General features: G+C 38.1%; 1 protein-coding gene across 10 annotated transcripts in view; it reads left to right on the forward strand.

The window, feature by feature from the left end:
- CBLB (Cbl proto-oncogene B) overlaps positions 1–22,905 on the forward strand; it is a 194,880-nt gene that overhangs the window by 63,679 nt on the left and 108,296 nt on the right. The gene's annotated exons all lie outside the window — the stretch shown is intronic.

Here is a 22,905-nt window from a genome sequence, read left to right on the forward strand (position 1 = left end):
AGGAAGTCCCCTCGCTGTTCCCCATACCACACGGAGTGAAGGAAGAAAACCATGTCATGTAAATGAAGTCAGTGATGTGGTTAAGCCCAACAAAGTTCTTTACAAAATGAAAATTAAGATTGTTCAGACCTGTCTTAATGCTTAATGCTTACTTAAAAGGCTAAGTGACTAATTTGACCAGCCATTTGTTAGAGGATTACTCATTTTAACCTTTGAGTTCATTGTCTTTTAAGTGGCTAAACATATTTTGAGTAATCTATAATACGTTGAAATATTAAAAATATTATATGCTTTCTCATTGAAAATACTATCTTTTCCCACTTCTGTAAGTACAGTATTTAAAATTGTGTCATTTTAGCCTCCTGTACCCAGATTTTGCAAGTGACTAACATTATAGACCATAATCTGTAATAATAGCTGCTGCTTTTATTGTTATTTTCCTGGGTGCTTTAAAGATTATTTTTATTAATAATCTGGTATTTCAGCACCAAAGAAAGGGTAAATTCCCTCTAAATCTGACTTTCCACATGCTCAAGTCATGAATGATTAAAAATTTTTTTTTCATGAGAACTTGTCAAACATTCAAGATCCAAGAAGTGTAAATGTTTAAATCTCTTCCTGAGATTTTTTTTTTAACATGTAACATTTTCTCTTTCTCTCTCTCTTCAAGTGATTGAATAAGCCAAATGGGTTGACGTTTTTAATAAAGTATGCATTTGACTTTCACAGTTTGTTTTTATATTTGTTTACTGAATTTGATTTGTGCAGTAGCTTGTTAAGACTCAAATTATGTCTTTACATGTGTTCTTTTTATTTCTCTGCTAATATACTGTAATTGTAATTTCCCAGTAAGTCAGATCATGTCAGGGATTTATTCCAGAATTATCAGTAGGATAATTCTTGGGATATTGCTTTGGCTCACAGGATTGTGGTTAGTGGTTTTGTATATATTTTGTTTTCCTAGAAATTTGTATGTAATTCCAGGTTTTTGTTAACAACCGTATTGTAACCAGATAAGAGCTTGCCAGTTAAAGCATTCTAAGGTTAATTTTTCTGTAAATTAAGCATGTGGGCCTTGACTTTGAGTCCCAGTCAATGGCGATCCATCGGAATCATCTGGAGAGCTTTTATAGCAACGCCAGTGCCTCGATACCCTCTGAGGCCCGGACTGACTTAGGCGGGCGTGGCCCCTGGCAGTGATAGGATCTGTAAGCTCCTCAGGTGATTGTGATGGGAGCCAGCGAATGTGAGAAGGCACCTGGAGATCTCTCACTCAGTGGTTTTCCACGTTGGCTGCACAATGGAGTTACTTGGGGAGTATAAGCAACTCTGATATCCGGGTACCACCTCCAGAGGTTTTGATTTAGTTGTTCTAGGATATTGCCTGGGCATGAGGATTTTACAAAACAGCCACGTGATGGTAACACAAAGGCAAATTTGAGAATCACTGGTCACCAACTTCCTTTTTTCAGGTGAGGAATCTGAGGCCCAAACCAAGGAGGTTAAGTGATTTGTCCAGGATCCACAGAACACATCCAGAATTCTGATCTTTGGACTTGTAGTCAAATGTTTTTACCAGGACATCACGTATTTTTGGAAAGTGTAGGTTTTGTCGTGTCAGAAGTACCCACAAACTTATGTTTCTTGGCTTCTTCATCCAGAAAATGGCAAACATTTTCTCTTTTAACACTGGAAATGTGAAAGTTCATAGCTCAGATTCAGTCATTACCTTAGTCATGACATAGTAGAAATTAGGCACTAGGAATTAGACACATTCCTGTATTCTAGAACTTGGGCACACTCTCTGGAAGCAAATTAGGCAAAAGGAGAATCCAACTGAAATGCCTCAGGCCAGGTTAACTCCATGTCATTATTTCTACAGCAGGAATTATGAATGCTTGTGTTTAAAACCTAGGCCATTCTCTAGAAGGTTGCACTGGCCTTGTCTGATAGAATTTTCAGAATGTCAGAAAAGGAGGAAAATAGTGAGAACATGTTATAGGCTAACTCTATAGCCTCATATGTTTGGGAAGCAGACGTGTGTGGTACTCTTGGGGCAGATGGAGGGTGTGAGGTGATTGTCATCCTTGAGCCACATCTCCTCACTTCCCCAACACACACAGCCAGAAGCCTTCCTCTAGGCACACCTCTAGCCCCAGCAACACCTGCGCCCTGCTTTACTTATTACACTGTTGTTTCTCTGTAGTCTTTAGCCCAGCGTCTTCCTGAATATAGATGTGTTTAAGAAGTATTGTTGAACGAATGACGTGGACTGTAAATCTTAGGGTTTGCACAGTGTGCTCTGCCGACCTGCAGAATCTGCAGCAGCGGCAGCTCCTGGGGAACTTGTTGGAAAGGCAGATTCTCAGTCTCCACCCTAGACTCACTGAAGCAGAAACCCTGCAGGTGGAGCTCAGTCATCAGAGTTTTAAGAACCCTCCAGATTTTCTGACACTGTGATAAGGTGAGCATCACCATAGCTTTTTCCGCTCTCTGGAGGACCTAGAAGAAAGAATAAAATGCTAGCATTTATAAGGTAATCATAGATGCTAGGTACTGTGTTAGGTGCTTTACAGATATTGTTACGGTGTTTAGCACTTAGTGTCTATGTCAGTTTGCTTTTGCTGCTGTGAACCTAGAGGCTTAAGAGAAGGATTATTCATTATTTCCCATGATTCTTTGGGTTGGCTGGGGGCGGGGGGGATCCTGTGAGCTGAGCCACTCAGCTGTGACTGGATGGCCTCACTTTGTGTGTCTGGGGCCTCAGCTAGATGGCTGGAGCTTCTTTCCATGTGTCTTTCATCCTCGAGGAAGAGCCTGGGCATGTTCACATGATTGCGTAATGGTTCCCAGCAGGAGGAGAAGGGGCCCACCAATGCACTGGAGCTGTGCAAGCCTTTGCTTCTGTTGCATTTACACAACTCATTGACCTAAGCTAGTCACATGACCAAGCCTTGATTAAAGGGATGGAGCAAGAGAGTCCACCTCTTGGTGGACGGAACAGTCACTCTGCAAAAACACATGCGCACAGGGATGGGGGGAATTCGTAGGTGCTTTGTGACTTATTCAGAAAATATTTGTGGATGGATTATAACTTGTTTATTCTTCATAGACTATAAATGGCCTAAAGGTGCAAGATAGATAGCCTTTGAAAAGAAAAAGGACATTTGAAGAGAATTATCTTTGTGATACTATGTTAACATCTTGCTCTTTTTTATCACGGAGAACTGTTTTATTCCTGCCTTCTGCAGAAAAAAGGTTTTTGGGTATATCATTTTTTAAAAAAAATTGTGGATCTATAGCAAAAATGGGTACAATAATGACAGGTTCAGATTTTGAGATATTTCAATAGAGCATAGTTTTAAAAATATGATTCTATGGATGCTTATTTTGGAGTCTTGGGAGGGGTCTTCCTTGCAGTGGGTTCATCAGTCATAGCACTAGCCTTAAATCCACACACCTGATCCAGGGTGTGTGTGTGGGTGGGGGAGTGGTGACTGTTGTAGACACCAATTCAAGATGTGTGGTAAAATCCTAGTTGCTAGGAGAACATTCTTTCATGCTCTGTCTGCCTTGGACCTCAAAACTGAATGTTTAAGACTATATTTTATTCTTGTCTGGATTATAGGGTGAATACGTACTCATTATAGAAAATTTGGAAATATATGAGTATAAACAAAACAATAAAATAAAAATCGCTTGTATATAGTCTTACTTCCCAGAGATAACATAGAGAAATGTTATTTCTGAATCAAATGCTGGAATGCCTTCCTTTTTTTTTTGCTTATTATATAAGTATTTTAATTGTGGATGGGACCAATCTGCATATATAAGGTACTAAAACAAACTTCATGATGCCATGGTTTAGCCTCATCTAGTTAACAAATGCATACCAATGATGCCCATTATATGTAGTTAATAAAAATGTAAAGCCTGCGAGAAGATAGCTTTTCCCTGCTTAAGTGTTCTCTTTTATAATTTGTACATTAAAATCCTTCTTCATTTTTCTTGCCCTTTATTTTATTTGTTAATTTATTTTGTTAATTCCCTCTTGTTATTTTTCCTTCATTTCCCCAATTGCAGGGAACTTTTTCTTTCTTTGTTCCTTCTCGTTATTTATTGCATGTTCTTCTCTCTCACTGCTATTTCTTCTTTCCTACATTTTCATCTTCATGACTCTGGTCACTTTTATACATTTCATTGTTCCATCTAGCCATGCTGTTTATTAGATCTTGAGAGATTACAAATGATTACCCTGGAGGTCTCATTTGACCTGTTCGCCATTTCTTCTCTTTAGGAGTATTGATGTTTCTTTAAAAGGAACTGGGTTTCCTTGCTGCTTGCTCCAGCCCCTCTATGGTGCTTTTCTGAGGGGTGCAGCTTAATCACCTTTTGGCTTTCTCTGTGGTGCCCTCCCTCCCATCCCCAAAGCAAACCAAACCAAACCAAACCAAAATGTAAATACCTCCCTAAATTGCTGACCTCCTTACACCCACACTCACTCACAGTTAGGAGAGTCTGACATCTAGGCTGCAACTTTTCATTTGAAACCTTGTATGTTTGCACACCTACTGTCACTCAAAATAAGCAGTAATGGGAGAAAAAGCATAGTTCTTGGGTTTTAAAAGAGGAAGTTTCCTTCCCCGCCCCTAATCTCAGCCTCTAACATCTGGTGCTGACTACAGATGGGGAAAAAAACCAGACTTAAATCCTCATTCAGCCTATTCTTACCCCTAAACAGTCTGATTTCTGGTAAGATTTCTATTTTTATTGTGGGCTATAGGATCAAATATTTTGGTTAATGACCTGTCACGGGAGCTCAGAAGGTTGTGCCTAACACCTTGTATTTCTCTGAGTGGTTATAATGTAGCATGTCAACATTTCACATCTCTGAATAGGGTTAAATTTAATCATCCTTTAATGAAACCTTAAAGGAAAGAAATTATTGTTGAATCTCATGTGTTTCTGCCTTGTTTTAGAGACAATAGAAAACAGACACATTTAATGCAGCTGCTGATGGCCTTTTATTTTATTTTTACATTTAAATGTATTTTAACTTTTGAATAGCTAATAAATTCACATGGGCAGAATTCAAACGGTGCTATGGGATAGCTGTGTGGTCTTTTTTTTTTTTTAAGTAAGGAAGACTGGCCCTGAGCTAACATCTGTTGCCAATCTACGTCCTTTTTTTTTTCTCCCCAAAGCCCCAGTACGTAGTTGTATATCCTAGTTGTAAGTCTTTCTACTTCTTTTACGTGGGATGCCACCTCAGCATGGCTTGATAAGCAGTGCATAGGTCCACACCCAGGATCTGAGCCAGTGAACCCCAGGCCACTGAAGCAGAGCGCACGAACTTAACCACTATGCCATCCGGCTGGCCCTGATATCTGTGTATTTTTAAAACTCTACTTAAAAAAAATTTTAGCACTTTACATCTCTGTTTGATAATATTTAAAGTGGCATTTTTGAAAAAGAAATATATTTTGTAATTTGCTGAGATTACGCTGTATATTGGTCATCTCTTAAAAAAACTACATGTGTGCCTGCTTCTGGTAATGGGTATCACCTTAAAATTTGGAATGACCGAAATGAGGTGGTCTGGATGAGCTCTTCAGATGCCACCTGAGGCAGCTCAGGAACTCTTTTCCACTTCTCAGTTTGGAATGGCTGTAACCAGGGGGAGCTGCCTTCTTGAGCAGGAATAAGGTAATGGAGAGGGTAGAGCTTCCACTTTCCGCTTTTCTTCTTTCTGCTTTAATGTGTAGAATTAGGGGGTTTCTGAGGAAGAGGGATTCAGACCCAAGAAGATCATGTTGTCCTGATGTCCTAACTTATATTACAGATGTAAATTAGGCCTGATTTTACCTGTGTTGTTTTGCATATTTATATCAGAAATTCAAAAGTGTTTTATTGGAAAACTGAGTTTTTATTGAAATCCTGAGTTTATTTTGTGAAGTTGGTGGTTGGATTTTTTCAGTGGAAGGAAGATGAATTAAAAAATCAAACCATATGATTTGCCATTATGATATCCACAATGGCAGGCTGAAAAAAACGATGAGACAACTTTCCTTCTGAGTTAGCCTCAGTCACGGCCTTTGGCAGTTTCACTTTTAGCTGAGATGGAAAAGGAGGCGGTGAGAAGGGCACTCTCTTAAGCTTGTGTTTCAAGGAGTGAGTATGAAGAAAAGAGCAGAAGTCTCTTCCTCCTCCTTTACTGGGGGCGGGGGGCATAGCTATATTTCATACACATATTCAACACATATCTGTCCACGTGTTTATGGATGTCTGTAGCCTAATAGGCAATATGTCCACATATAATTAAGTAAACTTTACTTAAGAACCAAAATCCCATCGTCTGCCCTTTTGAGTCTGGTTTCTTTGGCTCAAAATTGTGATTGTGAGATTCACCCTCATTGCCGCATGTTGTTGCGGTTTGCTCATTTTCACTAATGATCAGTATTCCGTTTTGTGAATATTTCACAATTTGTTCATTCCGCTATTGATGGACATTTGAGTGGTTTTGGTTTGAATAATGTTGCTATGAAGATTCTAGAGCATTTGTGCTGCACACATGCATGCATTTCTGATGTGTATATACCTAAGAGTGAAATTACTGGGTCATAGGGTATGCATGTATTTTAGTACAATATATGTATATATTTTTAACATATTTTAATATAGTTATATGGTATCTGTTATTAACTTTTTTTATTATTTAAAAACCAGTTATGGATGACTCATTGGTTAGGCCACAAGAAGGTATTGCCTGTTTATGTTAGGGGCAAGATGTCTGTGTGGTTTCAGTATAATTAGTAGTTTGAAGACTCAGTCGTAGCCTCTGGTTGGTCTGAGACATTGGGCCTGTCCCAACTGTTTTGAGTTTGCGGTTCCACTTCTGTAAACAAGAAGATGGAAATACTTATATCATTTTAAGTTGTCTTCATCTCTACATTTCTGTGATTATTTTGAAATGACCTGAAACAATGTACATATGTGTGCTTTTGTTATATCTGCTAACTCAGGGGGAACAAAACTACCTAGTAAGGTTAATGTCTGATCACATCATTTTCACAGTTGAGCAGTATTGAGATATGCAGAAATCTATTTGGGTTTTTCAGTAAGCAGGCATGACTTTTAGTAATAGGCTTATTCATGTAAGACCCATGTTGAAATAATGATTTTTCTTCCTTTACATGGTAACAGTTGGCAGGAAGTTTAACAGAGAATATTTGGAATTAACTTACAGCACTAAATTTTGCTATCCAAATAATTTGATAACCTGGAATTTTATGTCCAAAGAAATCTTAGTATTTTGTGTTAAACTTTCAGTTGAATTAAATGATTTAAATGGGAGGCATTGCCTTCAGTCTCATTTTGAGTCTTGGCTAGGTATATTTTAATAGTCCTCTTTTTCCTCATAGCCTTTTCCTGTGTATAATCTATATTTGCAAGTCAGTTTCAGAGTTGGAGAAAAAAAAGCTAATATTTCATAGGTGAATAATAACTAGTTATTAGCAGGCCATATTTAAGTCATTTTTGTGAGAAGCTTCCTTGTCCCTTTTTGTTTCATTTCTTTTTCTAAGCGACTGCAGCGTGCCCTAGCTGACTTCTTCAGCTGTGACTAGCCCTGTGGTGGCTCACTGCGGCATGGAACTTCACACCAGCCTGGTTCTCTGAATGGCTCGTGACATGGGTTCCTTAGACCTCTCTCTGGCCTAGAACTGAAAGTGATGGCAGGCATTTTACCTAGTCTTTCATGGAGTTAAATTTATTCAGTTTAAAGGAATGCATTTTTTTTCCCCTGAAATTATGTCCTCCTTGTTCTTGTGGTGTGAAAATATTATTTAATGACAAATAGATGATAGGCTTTGTGTTAATACCCTTTTAGTGAAATAAATAGGAATCCTATGTTAGTTTCCTCTATTTTTGTTGTTAAACATTTCACGTTCCTTTAAATAAAAGCAGCTGGAAACCAGTGGTTACTAGAACACCTTCTTCCATCAATCCTCTCCTACTGAAAGGCTGGCTCCTCTGCATCACAGCTTTTCAGAGCCCCTTGGTTAATTTTACCCTTGATTTATTACACGAAGCTGGCCTCTCAGAGTGCTGGGCGTGCTTACGTGCTCTGCCAGGAGAGCCTCTTTCTGCCTTTCGCTTTCCTTCTCTCCGGTGCCAGAATGGAGCAGCATCCCCCTTAGGATTCGCAGCTGCTCCTTTCAGACTTTGACACTCCCTGGCCGTGTTCCAGCCTGTGGTGGTGCGTTCATCACTCCACCACAGCCGGTGCCAAGATCTTGCTCTCTCTGATTAGAGGTTCTCATGATAAAATTAGTTAGCTGTGCTTGATTGACATTTGCCAAGGATATTTATGCTGGTGGGTAGGCAGGGAGGCCCTCAATGCTCTTTAATTATTAAGTTACAAGGAGATAAATAGCAGTGGGAAAGATCATTTCTAGGCGGGGAAAACACCTAATGGCATTTGGAGAAGGTGTTTTTTATTTTTCAGCTGGCAGGTCTTACTTTTCTTCCGCTTTTGCTGTTCTGAAAGATAAAACCAAGCATTGCAGATGGGTTGCTTGCATTAAGGGATCTCAAAGGTTCGTGGTGATGGAGGGAGATTATTGAAGGGAGAACTAATTTGCTCCTTTCTCAAATTAGGCATAGGTGAACCACACTTACACTGAACTGGTGATGTGTGTGGTCGTCTTCTGTTTCCTGTAGTAGGAGGATGCATGCCCTTTCTGTGACCTCTGGCAATATGTTAACCAATCAGAAGAATTTAGTTCTTCTCCCAGGGTAGAGATGTGGGGGTGAGATGGGGTGTGGTGATGAAGTTACTATCAGTCTGATGTTGATATTTACAGATGTGGAAAGTACAGACTGTCCCAGGACTGGGCCCTCAAGGACTAGGGGTGAGTTCCTTAGGGTTAGTGAGTAAGAGGGATGGATGACAACTGAAAGCCCCATCAGCAGTTGCCTTGGAGGTCTGTCCTGGAAGAGAAGCTAAGTCACTCTAGAACAATGATGTTCCAGCACATTGGCCATGTCATAAGAGGGAGTGGTAGATACATGGTTTGAGACAAGAGTGGAATCTTTCACAAACCTTTGAACAGGTACTTAGATCTTGGGGCCACTTTAGGTGCAGTTTAATCTAGAGGCAGAGCATTGAAAAATAAAACGTCTTTTGAGGTTGCTGCTAAAGCAGTGCTAAACCAGACATTAAACATGCATGTGAGTCACCTCGGGGTCTCAATGAAGGGCAGCTTCTGATTCAGTAGCTCTGGGCTGGGGCCTGAGACTGCATTTTTAACAAGCTGTCAGGTGATATTTATCCCACTGGTCCAGGGACCGGATTTTGAGTATAATAGTTAGACATTTGTTTTTGTTCTTGCCCTAGATTTTGAATGCCTAACTGAAATCTAAGGCCCACAAAATAAGTATTATCACTCATTCTTCTTCAAATTTAGTCTGTCTTTCTTTGCACTTGACTATGAAAATGCTATTCACAATGAAGAAGATATACTTTATTATCCCTTGTGGTATACATATTATAGGTTTGTGATGGAAAGAACAGTGATAAATAAGATATTAATAGGATCTAAATTAAATCCCCCAATAAACATACTGGAAATAGTTCCTAATCAGAAGCCAAATGCTAGGCTACATGCTGCTGTCTGTACTCATCTCCAAGCAGTACCATATTCACATGTGTGTTATACCAAACAGATGTCTGAGAAACAGATTTTTGTGACAGATTTTGACACAGGAAATACATCAGGCTCCATAAAACTTAATGGAAAAATGTATTGCTTAACTACAGTCCATCTTTAAGGAACAGATGGCACTGCATTCAGTGGAATCGAACGGGTGTCGTTCTTGAGAGCTTCTGCAGAGTCTCCCTCCCCAGGGAATCGTCTGTATGACTGTCACCTGGCAGTGTGGTATCTGATTGGTTGTTGATAATGTTGTGTTTGGGGTTGGCCATTTCAGCTCAGTATTCTATTTTAGATCATGGAAAAAGGATACATTTCTTTACTACACGAAATATTTATCTGGTGAATCATTTCTGGAAGTGAGGGAATTACTGTGGTATTTTGAAATGGAAACACATCCTTTTGGATGTGCATCAGCAGTGTGATCTCTGAGTCGGTTTCAAATGGTAATACACCAGGGGCTGAGATTCTGCCGAAGGAGAGCATCTGCTTCTAAGACACAGGCTTCTGGTGCATCCCTCTCTGTGCGCCATTGTTTTCTTTTGCTTGTTTTCTCAATTTGTTGAATCTAGATTATATTCCATCAAGGATGCAGGGAAGAAACCCTCAAAATTCACTTCTTATCTTACAACAGAGAAATCTTTAATAAAAGCTTTTAAATTTGGATAAAGATCTAAGAATTCCTAGATATTAAGTTATGCCTTATGATAAACTTGATTGAAAGGGGTTTTCTTTTTCAAATTCCTCCTACATGTAGTCCTCCCTGGAGGAATCATGGTTGGATATATAGACCTCCGCATCCTGGAGCAGCCTGAGTAGGTGGTGGCCTGTGCTGGTAAGATGGGCAGGCCTGGGGGGGAGGCAGTTTAACATCGACACAGTGGTCTTCCTTCCCCATCAGCCGCTTCCCTGAATACAAATCACTCCTGCTCCTGCACACAGGCCTTTGTCGACAGGCTTGCTGCTTTCATCTGGCTGTTCTGCTTGCCCCTGCCTCTCCTAATCCTCTGAGAGGCCCAGAGTTGAGCACTTTCTCCCTTTAGCTCCTGTGTTCCTGAAGCACCTTGAATGTACCTCAGTTAGACAATTACGCACTGTATTGTAATTGCATGTTTTTGTATCTAATTACCCACTTAGATTATAACCTCCTGGAAGGCAAGGATGTAACTGGTTTTCATCTTCTTATTCCTATTGCCTCGCATGGTGGCAGATCATAGCAGAGCCTCAAAAACTGTTTGTTGAGTGAATAAACTGTATTTAAAGTCACTGGAATTCCATGTATGTAGATTACAATTTCTGTGCATATAAAATTATTCTAAAAAATAGGGAGAACTGACATTTGTGCAAACAAACTCGACTTTTGGGATGAGAAGCAGCAAGCCGCACCCTGAGTAGCTGTGCCACAAAACAAAAAGATTACCCGGTGCTGCATCTACAGCCTGTTCTTTCTGGATTATTTGTAGCTTTTCTTTCTCTCTTAATATTTGATTCCTGAAAAAATACTTGATTAAGCAGAGAATATATGCAATCCTTCCCCCATCATTCTAATGTTTGACTGAAATATTAAAAATGGTTTCTTCTTTTTAAATATTTGGATTTTCTTTATTTTTGTTAAGTTTTCAATGATAGGTATCTCCAAGAGAGGAATAATGATTGATTCTCATGCTTAGTGTATAAATTAAATTCTACATCTTTTGAATATGGCAACACATCTGTTGAATTACCATTTCACTAAAAGCATTTATGTGTGTAAACAGGTACAATGATCTGTTCAGCAGAATTTTTAAATGTATTCTCAAGATTATTATAGTGATGGTTTAGTATGGCTGGGAGCCAAAAGAATTACGTGAAAAAAAAATCACTGTGTATACCTCAGTGTTGATAAGTAAGGGATTATTAATAGTGCTTTACTTTTAAACAGAGACCCCAGTGAATAGAACTAGACAAGCCAACGTCCAGGACGATTTCTTATCTGGACATAATGTCAAATCTGGTTATGTTAGATTGTCTTCAGAAAATATGTGGTTTAAATGGCAACTCAATTAGAAGACGCTGCTATACCGCCTATAAACATTGCAGGTCTTCACTTACGTGTTACGTATGTATAATGTTAAGGAAATTCTCTACCTTTGAGTGAGCATTTAAGACTTGTAGAAATTACGTCTGTTGTCAGTATAAATCAGTGCATTAGCTTAATGGTATTTTCACAGTTCAGTTCATTGTACAGTTACTTAAATAAATATGTTTTGGGAATTAACTATAGAAATTCCTTCAGATCCAAATCTGAGTAGGCTGCTTTCCAATTAGCATAGTCCAGATTTCTTCTAAAAACCTCTCTTGGGTGATTTGTTTTAGCATCAGAGAAAATGTAGAGGATGTAAAATTTATAATTTGTGATGTAAAAAATACTTTGTTAGGTAAGAATACCACTTTTAAATAATGTGTTTGGTCCTTTATCTGTAACTTATTTACTTATTCATATTGACAGAAGAGACTTCTATCCTTTCAACTCCTACTATTGATGATGATAATGGTAACGATAAGTTGGCAGCACTCACATGCTAGTAGTAATGGTTAAGATTTGTCCAATGCTTGCTGTGTGTCAGTCCCCAAGTCAGTTATCTACTGCTGTGTACTAAACCACCACAAAACTTCGGGGCTTAATTCAACAATAATTATGATTTGTTATGATTTTGTAGGTTGAACTCTACTTCATGTGGTGTTGGCTGGGGTGTTAGTTCAGCTGGATGGTCCAATGGCCTCACTCACAGCCTAGCATTTGTTGCTGCCTTGCAGCTGGGGCCTCACTAGGGCCTTTCTGCATGACTACTTGGGCTTCCTCACAGCATGGCAGCTAAATTCCAAGAGTGTTTTCCAAGATATAAAGGCAGAAGCTGCCTTTGTAAGGCCTAGCCTCAGAGTTTACACAGCATCATTTCCACCTCATCCTATCGATCAAAGCAAGGCACAGACTAGCCTAGGTAAAAGGAGAGGGAAGTAGACTCCATTCCATCATGGGAAGAGTGGCAAAGAATTTTTGGCCATTGTAATCCATCACAAATCCTCTGAGATAAGTACTGTTATAATTAATATTTCAGAAATAAGGAAACTATACCATAGAGAGGTGAACTTACAACCCAAGGCCATCTGTTTACTAAGTGGTTAAGCTCCAGTTTAGGTAAGTTTGACTCCAGAGCTGGAGTTTTTAATGCTGTAACATATCGTCTTCTGAGTGTAGGCAGGTTAGATATATTTGTCTACCTACCCCAAAGGCAATATCTGGGGATGATTTTATTATGTGGGGGTTATTCCATTTGCAATCAGACTGAAATAGTAAAGGGATTTGATTCATGGTGTTGACCAGCTGTCATGTGGTAAACTTAATAGTCTCTCTACATTTGGATATTTCTAAACTCTTGGTTGAGATAAAAGTTAAAATTCTTAGACATGATACTATGCTATGCCTACTACATATATTAGCACATTTCCTTACCAAGAACAAATAAATAAAATCAGCTTTTAAAACCCTGACTTTCCCAGTGGGCATACTCTGTTCTAGTAGTCTACATTTTTCATATGGTTTCAATATTCTAGTGTTTACTATTCATTAACATGAAACAGAGTTTTTAAATTACCTTTTATTTTTTTAAAATTTCTTTTGCTTTGTGGTTTTCTTTGTTTTGAGAGCTAATGTTACTTAAGGGTTTTTCTTTGTTGAAAAAAGGAAAAGAAAGAAATGTCAGATGTCTTTTATGGATAAGAACAAAGTAAAAATCAAGGCTTCCAAATATACTAATGAACTTTTATACTTACTGTAATTTCGGCTTTACATGTTGAAGCTTTGCAGCCTAACTTCAGGATTTCTGCAATCTCAGACAGAGGCATATTGAGGAAAATCTGTAAATTGAAAATGTTAGATAGCATGGTGTACTTCTATATTAGTTGTGAAATGGAGTCACAATTTTTTCCAGAAGCATATGGACTTTTTCATGCCAGAGCTGTCTAGTCACCTCTTACTGGCTGGAATAAAAGTGATGAAAACCCCATGGAATGGAGTGAGTCCTCAGAAATTATGTACCACAGTCACTTCATTTTATAGCGGAAAACACTTCAGATGAGAGAAGCTCTCAGCTCTTTTTCGTATCATGGAGTAATGAGATGGGGATAGATGTGTCTAGAACCCTGTGCTACCCGGGCCATGTTTTCCTTCACTGTATCCCAGTGTTTCCTTAACGAGGCTGGGGATGTAGAAACCACTTGCCTAGAAGGTCCCATCACCGCTCAGCTACAGAATAAGCTACATCCAGTTTAACTTTTGCCAGTTCATGAGAACTGTAGGCCCTTTAAGGTGTTTTTTTAAGAGCCTATCTCTTGTTGCTGTATTTAGAAACTTTAAGAAGTTTATTGTGGTCCAGGCAAGTTGTACTGCTAATGACTGTTTCTGTTTTTTTTGAAGATTGGCCCTGAGCTAACATAACATCTGTTGCCAGTCTTCCTCTTTTTTAATTTCTTCTTCTCCCGAAAGCCCCCTAGTACGTAGTTGTGTATCCTAGTTGTGGGTCCTTCTAGCTCTGCTGTGTGGGATGCTGCCTCAGCACAGCAATAAGAGGTGCTAGGTCTGCGCCGAAACAGCGAAACCCTGGGCCGCCGAAGCAGTGTGTGTGAACTTGACCACTCGACCACGGGGCTGGCCCCTGCTAACAACTATTGCAGCCCTGTTTTTCTATGACTGTTTTACCTTTTGTTTTTCATTTTGAAAGAAAAGTCCCAATATAGTCTCACCACTTAAAAAAAAGCCCAGTATTTCTCTGTGAGGCTGGAGACAGCCTAAATTAGTCCCCTTCTCTTGAGCCATTATCATACATACACATCATATGTCTGATAAGGTGAAGGAAAAAATGTGGGTAATTGAATCCTCTGGTCATATATAACTGTAAATTTCTTTTATGCTGTTGTATGACAAAGAATATATGTGATTGCTAATTTAGCTATCTAACTGTGAGAGACTTTCTTGCTCCTAAAATTAATTCAACTTGAATTTAAGCATTCTGTAGGAGACAATTATAAAGGTAGGAGATAAAGTCACCAACTAGATTTAAGGATAATGAGACTTAAACAGAAGGAGCTGACTCCTCCTTCGGCTTGAGCAGTTACTGGACTGTTGGACCTTGGTATTCCCTGCTTTATATTCTAAACATGTGAATTATGCTGGAGTCCTTCTTTTAGGGAAGGATTTGGAAACATACTGGCGTGCCATTGGTAAATGTACTATGGTGGAAGGGCTGATACTTTTCAGAACGTTGGGAATCCATGGCCAGCTAAGTGGTTTGGGGTAACTGCACCAGAGATACCTTCTCGACTTGAGAGCCAGAGCAGCCTGGGTGCCAGGGGCCCTGTCAGAGGATCTGGAAATCTGTTTAGTCCCCTACACGCACATTGCAGGTCTGCCTGACAAAATCAATATGCTGGCTTCTCAATGACATTTTTGTTTCTTGTTGAAAATAGGAATGTTTAAAGAAAAAAATAAAGACAAAAACCATTTATGTCTTTTTGTGTATATCCTATGTTATTTTCTGTTTATCTGTAGTATGATATTTAGCTTTAACTAAGACTGTACTGAGAATACTATGTATTATCCTTTTTTCACTTCACACTTTCATGTTATGGTGCAGGAGCGCACATGTACACACATAGACACACAAATGCACAATGGTATAATGTGGTATCCATATCAGATTATACAAAAAAAAAATGAGGATTACTTGGCAAAATTGTGTTTATTTTTATATTTGCCCAACCATTTGAATAAAGATAATTTTAAACTCAGGGGAAAAGATGGGATAAATCTCATGATTTGAGTTTTCTTCTGTTAGTGACGCACAGTATGAGCACCAGAGAGATGAGCTATCTCTTTCCTCTTTCTGTGGTTCGTTTGTCTTTCCAGGAGAGCCGGATTCAAGTGGGACAAAGGTATCCATAAGGGAAATTTCCAGAGCCAAAAGGAGGAAGTAACTGTCAGGGAACAGGGAGTGTGATGGGAAACTATGTCACATTTCCTCAGAAAGTATGACAAATGTGATCAATTTACTTGAGTTTCTGGAAACTAAAAATGGAGGATATAGCATTAATTTCTTTTAGCTTGCTGGTATTATATTTTGTCATTCACAAAGAAAATTAAAAAAAAAAACTGATAGAGAAAAGACAAGACCTTAAAACTTACAGAACGAAGATTTTATTTTGTAATTTAGAGTCAAACTCCAGATTTTTAATTCTCTGTTAAAGCAACTTTTGGTAAAATTCCTTTTCATCAAGGTTTTGAAATTTGCTGCTTCACTGTGTGGTGTTTCTGTGACTTGTTTCTATGTACTACTCTTATCTGCCTGTTGATTAGCACTTGTTTTTGGGTCAGGAAAGTCTTTCTTATTTATAGTCCTTTAATATTTTCAGAGTCCTTGAAATTAAGATTTATTGGCTATCTATTATGTGTAAGAAGCTGTTACAGGAATAATAAGACTTTTTTTTTTTCTGACAAAGACTTTTTCTCGATAGAAGTGAAGTGTAGTATGTATATACAATAACCGTCATGCACTTCAGAGAAACCTTTGTCCTGTGGCAGGTACTGTCAAGTGGTGGAAGTGGTGTGGCATTTAATAACCTGATAGATCACATCTGGGAAGAGCTATGCAAAGAGACCCTGGGAGTATTTTGACATAAAACGGATGCAGGTGAAAGTTCCCTGGGCTGAGGCATGGGAGAGGAAGAAGAGCTGGATTAACTGACAGTGTGGATCAGGAAAAGCAGGAGACCATTCACAGGAGCACAGAGAAGTGGGGTGACAAATGGTAGAAAGGTAGCTTAGTCCCATGAAAGGTAGAAATCTTGAAGAAAATATTCTTTTGGAGAATTTTAAACTATATGCTATTGAGTAAAAACCAAACAAAAGCCATCCTTGAAGTGTCAAATGTGATAAAAAAAAATAAAAGTAAAAATAATGGAGTAGGGAATGTAACAAGTAAAAGATAATTAAGAATTTTTCATTAGAAGGAATAAATGCTAATTGACATAATTCAGGTTGACTTCAATATATATATATATATATATATATATATATATATATATATATATATATATATTTTACGATCTACTGGGAATTGCAAAGAACAAAAAGTAAATATAGATTTAAAAAAGAATGTTGCTTTAAGGTCAAGATTGTTTTGCTTGTTGATGAGACTTTTCTTTTATCAAATTACCCCAGGTCATAAAAGTATAGTTTGAACTTCTGATGTTTCTTTTTCTTTTGAACAAGAACCTAACAAAGAAAATCAAACAAAGAAAACAAAGTTCTGTGTTCTGGTTTCTTCTATATGAATCTCATAGCAATGATGACTTTCCACTTAGTTCACAGAGCTTGCATTGTGTTTTATCTTAAATAAAAAGGAATGTAGGAATGGATTTTTTCTTTTCTTTCTCAACTAATAGACTAGTCTACATTTTAAATATTTGTTTTACAAAAGGATACTTGTTACAGATTAGGTTTAATCAAAAGAAGTCCAAAACTAAAGACAAAAGAGTTTTCTTTGTTGAAGTAGATATTGTTAAACTTTAAAACCAGATGAAAGTATGAGTGATCATATCATACTGTAGCAGGTTCCCATAATAAATTTTCCATAAAAACTCTTTGTTGAAATCATCAAAGGGATGTTGTTAATCCTCCTTTGGCATTGCCGCAAAGTTAAAATAACTGACATTTAAAAAAATTATTTGGGAAGCTTTATTGAATATATTGAGATAAGGTTTATTATAGTCCTTTTCTTCATGCAGACAGCTGTCGTAATCGTAGGAAACTTCGAAATCCACCTGAATGACCCCATCCAACCTTGGAGTTACCTAGTTCTTAGCCTGCTTCACCTTCCCTCTGCTGGAGCTGCCTGTTGCAGGGCCACATTCTGGTCAGAACTACATCACCCCAGAAATCGGAAACTCCTCGGTCCCTCTCTCTGATGACCACCTTGGCCCTGGTTCTGTCTCAGCTCTGTTCTCACTACAGTGTTCTGCACCTTTGGAGATCTCTGAGCTCCTTAAATTCATCAAGAGTAGGATTGTGTCATCTTCATCTTTGTATCATCAGTTCCTAGACCAAGCCTAATATGTAATAGGCACTCAATCAAACTTTGTGAAATAAAGACTGAATGGCTGAATCAAATATGCCCGGTGTTTGCCTTGGAATTATAAAAGGCCTCCGTGACAATTAATGATCTTAATGGGTTAGAATGGTGATTTTTACCTTACTAAGATGGTCATCAGTTTAATGGACAATAATATTGTATGGGAAAAGAATAAAGACTGCTATGATATATATTTATACTTTTCAACAGAAGTGGTAGGTAGAATTAATAATAATAACCTTATTTATTGAGAGTTTTTAAAATTAGATGTGTTAGACTCTTACCTATATGCCTTCTTTACTCCTCACAGCAACTTGGTGAGACAAGCATTTTTATTTAAAATTTTTAGAGATAAGAAAACTGATTCCGTGAGAGAGGTTAAGTAACTTGTTCAAACCTGGGCACTTGTCAAAGGATTTTACATGTGAACATGATAGACATATTTCACCTTGAGTTATGTTGAAGTAAGGCATTTGCAAATTGTCCGCTTAAAACTATTTTAGCAAGCAGATCTGTTTACCCTGAGAGCAGCATCCTTATTTTGAGGGATATTCTCTTGCTCTTAGTGTAGACCTTTGTAGGCAACACGTTCAAGAGCATACTACAGAGAGATCGAATGATGCCCATGTTTCACCTTTCCCAGCCACACTTTCGGGCTTGGCCTCCCTAGCCATGTTAGTGGTGGATGATGTATTCTTTTCACAAAGGAAAAAGACCTTCCTTGGTTACCTATTGTAATGCAGGTTTTGAGCTGACATAGTTTGCTAAATTCCTTTGTAAGTGAGCAGTTCAGTTTCTAAGACGTGACATAAAGCAGCTTGGAAAACTGCCCTGCTGCCTGCATCTCAGGTGAGGTTGTTTCTGCGCACACTCTTGACTTCTCTTATGCCTGAGGGTGGACACTGAGTCTTTATTGGTATTTAGACTTTTAAGATCTGCTTCATACTCCCTTAGAAGTATTGAAAACTTTAAATCATTTGGGTAGGGGATCGGTAAGATCCAGTTTGATTTAAGCCTCTCAGAATCTATCTTAATAACAGTCTGTTCTCAAGAGGGATAAATGAAAGGCAAGGCTTCCATCAGCCTAGTCTCCTCAATTTCTTAGGAATCAGAATGTCCCCAAGGTCAAAAACAGTGTGAAGTAACTCTCTAAGCCCGTCTTGGAGGGCGCTACATCAGAAATACAGTGAATGGAAATTGCTCTGTAACTGGACCTGAGTCTCATTTTAAGTGCACTGTTTATACTCTTTCCTCCTTGCCTTTCTTTTTATGTTGAATTTGTTTCACCTTGTAAAGATTAAGAAGAGCATGTTCTAGCTTTTAAATGTGAGAATTGAATTATTAATAGATTTTGGATAAAAAATGGTCTCCCATTTCTTCTACCAAAGGCAGTACCTTCTCACACACTTTGGACCTCTCTGATATAAAGTGTCATTTAAAGGTTTTCACTAGTTCAGCATTTAAAGCTTTTAATTTCTTCCTTGATTTATGGCACAGCTGTTTCTTGAATGGAGAAAATGCAAGGACTGTGTGCCATCTAATTAGATTACATTCCTGTGTGTCTCCCACATTGAGTGGAGGCTACTAATCAAATCTTGATATTTTTAATTTGTTTTTCAAATTTAATTCATCACATCAAGATAGTTATAATGGGTGCCTTGCCCCCACTGTGCTGTATCATAATAACCTATTCATGTCTTTTTCTCCCATATTATGTGATAAATTTATTAAAGGTAGGATTGTGTCATCATCAAACCTTTGGTGTCCCTGGTCTCCTTATGCTGTTGGCTTTCGCCAGCTTAGGCTCCTAAAACTTACTCATTAACGCTGAGGCTCTATCATCCCAGCGGTCATGCTCAGTCACTCTGCTCCAACCTCATTTCTGTGCAGTCATTTGACTTGACTTTTGTAGAAATTGATTCATACTGTTTTAAAGAAATACAACCGTAGGTGATTAAATCCAGGGTAAAAGAGGTACCTTGCTTTTTCGGTGATATTCTTGACATTGCTGATACATTTGTCATAGTTTTCTCTTTTGTAAATGTAGCTAGCTGCCCCGCTGTCCTCCCCCTCCTTGGCTTTTTTCTCCTCTCTGCCTCCCCAGCCCTTCTTCAGGTCTCTGCTAATATTAGCATCTTCACTGATTTACCCGGTTGACATCTAGAAGCTACTTTTTGATTACCTGGTATTTCAAATTACTTTTATTCTGAAATTATTTCTTATTAAAAAAACCCCACACAAATTTTAAAAATGGCTTAGCTTGGGATGATTAATGGGAGATATGTGATAGTAATTAGTCAAAATAAAGTATCTCCTATATGTGAAATAAAGTGTTGCAAAATTCCTTGTAAAATTACAGTAGTCCCCTGTTATCTCTGGGGGATTCGTTCCGTGATCCCCAGTGGATGCCTAAAACCACAGATATTACCGAACGCTATGTATACTATGTTTTTTCCTATGCATACAGACCTATATAAAGTTCAATTTATACATCAGGCACAGTAAGAGAGTAACAACAACTAGTAGTAAAATAGAACAATTATAACAATATATTGTAATAAAAGTTATCAAAGATCTTTGTAACCTCAGCATACGAGATTTTTTTCTTTCCTGACTAAGTGGAGAACTTTCACCTTTTCACTTGAAGCACTTCATGGCTTCTCTTCGACGTTTTGGAATTGCCAGCATCCCTTCTCTTGCACTTTGGGGCCATTGTTAGTAAAATAAGCGTGACTTGAACACAAGCACTGCGATACCGCGACAGTCAATCTGATAACCAGGAGGCTAAGTTGGACTCACAGGCAGGTGGTGTGTATAGTCTGGATGTGCTGGACAAAGGACTGAGTCACGTCCCGGGCAGGACGGAGCTCGACTGCCCAAGATTTCATCACACTACTCAGAGTGGCGCACAGTTTAAATCTTATGAATTGTTTATTTCTGGAATTTTCCATTTAATATTTTTGGACCTTGGTTGACAGCAGGAAACTGAAACTGTGGGTTACTTTGCAGATAAACTTTGATTTCGTTAGTTGTTTGCAGTGGGGTAGTTTTAATGATAGAAACACATTCGTAATTAGTAAGCATCTAATCCTTTATTAAGCAGTCATCAGGTTTGGTCTTATGATGAGGGACAATCAAGTGGACTTAGAGAAATGGGCTAAATGTGGAGAAATTGCGTAATAGGCAAAAGCATTTCGTCTACAAAGAAGATGTTAATTGTTGCCTTTCTTCCCCCTGTGTTTATGTGGTCATAAAGATGACTGTATTCTTGGATTTTATTTTCAAAATTAGAGGTGGTTATTATTTTTAAAATGGATATCAAATGGTGCAGAATAGGGTGGGGAATTAAAGCACATAATGTATAGCAGAATATAGTCAACAAACCTCCCACGCACACACGCATAATCACATGAGACAAATCCTATTTGCTGTGATAATAAATTTAAATGACATCAGATGATAGAATTAGCTGTCAGTTCTTTTCATATTTTGGTGTGGATGGCAACTTCTGTAAATTAATCTTTTAAACAGTGGATTTGGAGAGTGATTATTTACATAAGTATGGTGTGCATGTATTTAAAAGTTAGATACAAAAATATAGGGGCCAGCCCCATGGCGTAGTGGTTAAGTTCACACGCTGTGCTTTGGTGGCCTGGGGTTTGCAGGTTCAGATCCCAGGAGCAGATCTGGCACCGCTCATCAAGCCATGCTTTGGGAGGCATCCCACATATAAAATAGAGGAAGATGGGCACAGATGTTAGCTCAAGGCCAGTCTTCCTCAGGAAAAAGAGGAAGATTGGCAACAGATGTTAGCTAAGGGCCAATCTTCCTCAAACTAAATATATATATATATATTCTTGTATATGTGAAAAATAAAGTAATATGAAACTGTTGCATTCACATATTTTCAACAACCTGAATTTGAATTTCTTTGAAAACTAAAGGCAAAATCTATATTTTCACTGCCTTAGTTTATACAAAAAGTCAGATGAAAATGTGTTGATCCACTTGCAGGAACAAGAAAATTGAACTATATGCACATTTTATAATTAAGCAGTGATTGGTTATAGGTACCAGTGATCACTAGAGCTTCCAGCCTGTAAATTATAAAGATACGATGTTATTATTTCTGCTGTAAATTTTAGTGTCTACATAGCCAGGGGATCTAATATCCCAGATGGCTGCTCACTGGCATTGTGCTTCAGACCTGAGAGCTAACAAATAAAAATGAAAAACATTTGGCTATGATTAAAGAACAAAGAAACAAGAGGATGGAGAGCAACAGGTTCAGAAAATAAGGAACAGTTGCCTTACCCTAATTATAGCCATCTTGACTTCTCTTCTTTCTTCTGTATCAATTGGAAGTTTGGTGGAAAATTAACCCTTTTGCCTAATTATAGAAATAAATTTATTGCAGATTTTCTAAAGTGACTTTATGTTTTTCCTTAAGCTCAGATTTCAAAAGTCAGTTGCAGTGTGCATTGGCCACAGTCCTTTCCTTTGATAGTTCAGCAGTTCGCTTTTCATTTCCTAAGACTGAATTTTTTATATCTTCCATCATCTAAATGAGGGTGTGTTGACATAAATAAGAATCTGAAAGATTCAACTAATTAAAAAAGTTTTACATCTGGATGAGGCTGAGTTGTGCTTAAGTGTGGCTGAGTCTAAGAAATGATAGAACATTCTGTGTAACCATCATGATTTTGCAGATTTTTTATTGTTCCCGTTCAGCACTAAAATAAGGCCTGAGTTCTGACCCTTGTTTTTCATAAATCTTCTCATAGTTAGTAACGCTTGTGGAAATTGGGACATTTTGGGTTTTCCAATAGAGATGAATTTGTTGAGATGTAGATTAGTTTATACTTTATTGCTTGCTCTTCATTCCTACTTTTCCCACTTTTTATCACAAATGCCTTCATTTATTCTGTGTTCCTCTTTCCTCTTCTATAGGAAGCTATATATTTCTTTTGTAAATGTTTTAGAAAGAGTGACACCCATTGACTTTATAGACAGGTGCATACCATATG

Source organism: Equus caballus, chromosome 19, assembly GCF_041296265.1.
Source record: "Equus caballus isolate H_3958 breed thoroughbred chromosome 19, TB-T2T, whole genome shotgun sequence".
Classification (NCBI taxonomy): Eukaryota; Metazoa; Chordata; class Mammalia; order Perissodactyla; family Equidae; genus Equus; species Equus caballus.